Genomic DNA, 6,181 nt, shown 5'->3' with positions numbered 1-6,181 from the left:
CTCCAATAAAAGTAACTTTAGCGTTTACACATGAAGCTGACATGGGTGATTTAGGCTTCTTAATGCTTGTATAGGTCAAATCACCATCATCTAATTCAATTTTTTCACACGGCACAGACGGACTACATAAAAAATTTGAATCAACCGTCCATTTTAAAAGCCTTTTAAACATTTGTAATACCGGGCTAAATTCTGGCGTCGAAATTTCAAATCTTCCGATGGAATTCCCGTTGGAATCCAGAATCTCGAGGCTGGAAACTTTTAGAAGGGTAAAAATTAAGATTTTCATAAAATGAATTTGAAAATTTTTCTTTTAGAGTTTTGTGTTAAAAAGAAAGAGAAGAGTTTTGAAGGAAAACCCAGGTTCGGCCGCCAAACCTTCAAGTTCGCTCGTCGAAGGTGGTTTCTCCATGCCGCCGCTGGACCATCTTTTTCAGCCGCCGAAGGTAGTTTATCCAGCCACCTATAAGAGGCCTTCAGCTCGAAAATGGGAGAGCTTTCTCTCCATTTTCGGGCAGAGGTGATGGCACTAGCATTCTGCCTTGGATTGATCTCAGTTTGGGAAGGTAGCTTTCCTTGTGATTCAAGCTTACTCATTGATCAAATATAATTTAGCCACATTTTTATTACTGTTTAATTACACATTTTTCCAGCTTAATTTATGTTTTTGTGATTTTTTTGCAGAAAAGGAAGAAAATGGAAAGTTAGAGAAAAAGTGAAGAAAAAGCTGGGAAATTGATTGGGTCAGAGTGATTTGACCAAATCACTCGCAGGAAACCAAAGCAGAAGGCTAAAGGCAGAAACCTGGAAGTAATTTACAGAAACGATTTGGGCAAGTGATTTGCCCAAATCACCCGCCCAAATCACACTAATGCCAGAGAGACCAGTAGCACGGGAAAGAAGAGCAGAAAATCAAAATTCAAAAGTGGAGAAGTCCAATCCTACTTCAAACACTACAAACTCAATTCCAAGAGCCACAAGAAGGTCTTTCACTCAAGGAATTTCATTCACAATTAAATACAAAATCAAAAGAGGAATCAAAGACTACAAAAGACCAAGTCAAAATTGGGATTCCAAGCCCTAATTGAACTAGGAATCTTCACCTATAAAAGGGACAGCTCCAAAACCAGCAAGGATCATCTCTCCACCTTCGGAATCACTGCAGAATCTCGGCAACAGCCTCTCCATCTTTATTTTCTTCTTTCTTTTGTGATTTTGTCCATCATGAGTGGCTAAACACCTTCTCTTCTAGTTGAAGTTGGGAAATTTCAGATTTGTGATGAATTGGGAGATTTAAAACTCCATTATTAAACTCTTATTTATTTTCAATATTTATGCAACTTGATCTTTCTATTATTATTGCTTTGCTTTTAGAATCAATTAAGGCCTATTGCTTTTAATTGCTTGAGTAATATATTGTTTGAATGATTTAGGTCCATAATTGCTTAGGTTGTTTAAACTTAAGTATAATCGGTTGCATAATCTAAACTTGACCACGCGGTTGGCAAGGTTAGAATTAGGTTTCTCTAAGTCTCAAGGCTTAATGACTTTTTCAGGCAAGGATAAGAATAAGTGCTGCTGAATAAAAAAGTGTGTTTGAAAAAGGGCAAGTTACTCTTAGGGGTTGCATCAAGCTTAAAACAAAAGAATAAGCATGATTGAACAAAAAAACTTTCTCTTGGCCACGGTAGGTGAAAGGAAACAAGGAAAGGAGAGGACAACCTTGGTGCATGTTCTCTATACTGTGATACTTCAGTTTAGGAGTCTAGGGGGCTGATTAAGTGGTACTTAGACTCAAAAGAAAAAGGAGCTTGATTGACTAAGTTATTTGTTGCTTGAGGACAAGCAAAAAGTTAGGTGTGGGGGTATTCGATCAAACATAATTTAGCCACATTTTTATTATCTTTATTACTGCTTAATTACACATTTTCCAGCTTAATTTATGGTTTTTGTCATGTTTTTACAGAAAAGAAAGAAAATAGAAAGTTGGAGAAAAAGTGCAGAAAAAGGCTGAAAAAGTGATTGGGTTAAAGTGATTTGGCCAAATCACTGCCCAAATCAAGCTGAAGCAGTAAACTGGGACTAACTCACAGACAGCGATTGGGGCAAGCAATTTGGGCAAATCACTGCCCAAATCAAAATGACACAGAGGCAGACAACAGAGCGGAAAAAAGGCAGAATTCAAAATTCAAAAGCATTGAAGTCCTATCCTACTTCAAACACTTCAAGATCAATCCTAGGACATCTCCAAGAGTCACTCCAAGAAAGACTTTCTCAAGAAGAACTCATCCATAATTAAATACAAAAGCAAAGGAGTAAAAGACCACAAAAAGACCAATTCAAATTAGGATTCCAAGTCCTAATTGGATTAGGACTCTTCACCTATAAAAGGAGGCAGCCGCAAACCAGCAAAAATCAATCTCCACCATTGAAAATTCTGCAGAAAGTCAGCAGAATCACAGCAGCCCTCTCAATCTTCCTTTCTTCTTTCTTTTTTGTGTATTTGTCCACCATGAGTGGCTAAACACTTTTCTTTTCTAGTTGAAGTTGGAAAATTTCAGATTTGTGATAAATTGGGAGATTTAAAACTCCATAATTAAACTCTTATTTATTTTCAATATTTATGCAACTTGATCTTTCTATAATTATTGCTTTGCTTTTAGAATCAATTAAGGCATGTTGCTTTTAATTGCATGAGTAATATATTGTTTAAATGATTTAGGTCCGTAATTGCTTAGATTGTTTGAGCTCAATTATAATCTATTGCATAATCTAAACTTGACCACGCGGTTGGCAAGGTTAGAGTTGGATTTCTCTAAGTCTTAATGCAGTTAGCAGTTGAAAAGTAAAAAATTCCAAGGACGTTCCTTGGCAACTTGTTAACTAGAGTTTGATTAGTAAACATTTCCTAATCGAACTAAAACTAAGGAAGAATTTGGATTGTGAGAAGCTTTTTACACATCCTAAACTAACTTATTGAAATAAATAGGAGTATCAAAAAGATCAATGATCAATTCTAAACAAGCTGAAATAGATCCATACTTCAACTAGAATCTTTCTCCCATTGATTTACTCATTTATTTAATTATTGCTTTCTTTTATTCAGCTTTAACTCTTCAAAACAAAACCCCCCTCTTTTATCTACTTTTATTTTATTTGTCCAAGTCATTAATAAGAAAATTCGTAATGTCAATTCCCTGTGGTTCAACCCTATTACCACTATCTACAAATTATTTTGTTGATTGAAAATAGGTTTATTTTTTACGGTTTCGACAACCGCTATCACACATTGATCAAAATAACAAAGCAATAATGGAATCAAGCATGAAATTGCATAAATATTGAATAAACAAAAGTTAAACAATGTATGTTCAGATCTCCCAATCCATAAAACAACTAAAGTTTCAACCAATCTTCAACTAGAATAAAAGGTTTCAACCACTCATGACTGAAACAAAACCAAAAAAAAAGAAGAAAAGAAGAAGAGAGAAGAGAGGTCGAAGCCTTGGAGAAGAAAGAGTGATGGGCGGCCAAATGTGGAGAGTGAAGGGTGTGTGTGGCTGGCGCTTGAAGGGATGCTTTTATAGGCTTTATGTGTTGCCCTAGCTTCTTATTTGTTGCCCAAGTTGATCTCCTTGCTGCCCTTGCCGCCCAATACACATTAATGAGGTGGAGCCTCTCTTTTGAATTTTGAATTTTGAATGTGCAAGACTTGGGGGGCAAGTATGTCTTCTTTGGCTTCCTTGACAAGCTGAATTTGAATTTTAAATTTTGAATGTGCATCTTCTTGAGATTTGGCTTCTTCAATAAGGAAAAGGCTTCTTGAAGATTTGAATTTCAATTTGCTCTGTTGACTGCACTTTCCTTATTTGCCACTTTCCTTATTTAGCTGCATCTTGATTTTTGAATTTTAAATTCTCTTGGAGATTTGAAATTTGAATTTTGAATTTCAAATTACTTTCCTTATTTGTCTTCTCTCAAGTTGCATCTTAGCATACTTGCTCTCCTTTGTTCCATTTTAGGTAGTTTTAAGGACATTTTCTCCAAATTACCTCTTTCTACCATTTTCTGCAAAATAAGATCAAAATCACAAAATTAGGTGGAAAAAGTGTAAATTAACATTAATAATATCATGATAAAGTGGTCTAAATTTGGACTGATCAAGTATCTGCAACTTGCTCGTCGGTCTTATAAAAATATATTGAAATTTCTCTTTTATCAACGAGCTCTCAAATGAAGTGATGCCATAACTCTATGTACTTCATTCTGCTGCTTAAGACTAGATTCTTTTTCACTGCAATAGTTGACATGTTATTGCAATAGATAGTCATTGGCATCTTGATTTCTTGTTGCAGATCTTGCAGAAGTCTTCTTAGCCATATTGCTTCACATACGACGCTTGTAGCTACTATATATTCAATTTCAGTTGATAATAAATGTAACAGCCCGGCCCTTTTCGCACGGCACTGTTACCACTCACGGCCCGTGACCTTCCTCTGGGCCCAGCCACTGTGAGCAGCTCTTAACATCCCTTCCTCTGGGCCCAGCCACTGTGAGCAGCCTCTGGGCATTGGAACAATTGGTACTCACTCTCGCCAGACTATTCCCTTAAAGTGGGAGGTCAAGGGTTCGAGCAGTGGGGGAGGCGACCTAATTCCCAGAGGAAGGAATTGGGCCAAATCCACTCGGGCTAGGGCGGGCCGTAATGGCTCCCCCGAGGGACAAATCCTGCCTGGAACCCGTGAGGGTGAAGGGATGTTAAGAGCTGCTCACGACGCCAGTGGAAAGCCCGAGGTGGCAAGAGGCCAGGCGAGGGATAGCCCTGGGCCGTGAGTGGTAACAGTGCCGTGCGTACGGGCCGGGCTGTTACAATAAAGCTATTGTCTTTTGCTTTCTTAAGGACCATGAGATTATCTTTGTTCTAAGGAAGAATGCATATCCACTTGTGCTCTTCCTGTCATTGATGCTTCCTATCCAGTCACTGTCTGTGTAGCCAATGAGATTTGATTCTTCTTCGGACTTATAATGAATACAAAAGCTCTTAGTTCCTTTGATATAGCGGAGTATCCTCTTGGCAGCTATCAAATGTGTTGTGCTTGGTTGGCTCATGTGCCTTGATAAAATGCTCATAGCATGAACTATGTCAGGTCTTGTATTTTTAAGATACATGAGCGATTCAACCAGACTTCAAAAGGTTGCCTCATTCACCCTTTCTTGATTATCATCTTTCTTTAGCTTTTCATTTTGTGACATAGTGATACAGGACTGATTAGACTTCTCACGAATTTTAACCAATAAAGTTTGACTAAAACAAAATAATAGAGACGAGAGGCTAGAAGCCGAAAAGTCTTATTAAAATTCTTAAAAGATTGAAAATTGAGTCTCAAATAGCCAAGGAAAGGCTATTTATAATAGAAAAAATCCTAATACGCAAAATTATAAAAATATCCAAAAAATAATTAAAATGTAAAATTGACCCCCTAAACGGTGGAATTTTCGCCTTGAACTTTATGATCAGGCCTTTGGCCCTCGACACACTTTTGAAAGCCGTACATCTCGAAATTCTCTTTCCGAAAAGCTATCATAAATCTCCATCAGACGTCGGCAACAAAAGTTAGATCCAATCTAAGTCTGCCATTAAATTCAAGGCTAATTGCTTGTAAAGAACTCAATCTCAAGTTGCCATCAATTATAGAATAAATTTTAAAGTTATTCACAGTCTGGTGGATGTGCTCCAATAGAAGTAACTTAACATTTACACATGAAATTGAAATGTCATTTAGGATTTTTAATGCTTATATAGGTCAAATCAACATTAGCTAATTTAATTTTTTTTCACATGGGAAAGATGGACTATATAAAAAATTGACTTCAACATTTGAGGTCGAGGTTCCCTAATATTCTTATAATAAACACTAGAAATTTTTACACGTGATGGCTCAAAAATTGAAATCCATAAATATATTAAGTTAATTAAATTAATGTATAAGTAATATATTAGTATTAATTTGACTAATATCAAACCATAAATTACTTTTGTATTGCTGCAAGAACCATACTTATGATCTATGATAATAGGGATTCATAACAGATTTCATATGATAATATCTTTAAAAATAATGCTTGAAGCTGCACTTGGTGAAGAGTCGGACCAAATTTTGATCCTCATACCATTTGTTGT

Source organism: Manihot esculenta, chromosome 11, assembly GCF_001659605.2.
Source record: "Manihot esculenta cultivar AM560-2 chromosome 11, M.esculenta_v8, whole genome shotgun sequence".
NCBI lineage: Eukaryota > Viridiplantae > Streptophyta > Magnoliopsida > Malpighiales > Euphorbiaceae > Manihot > Manihot esculenta.
Note: the sequence above shows the minus strand (reverse complement) of the source record.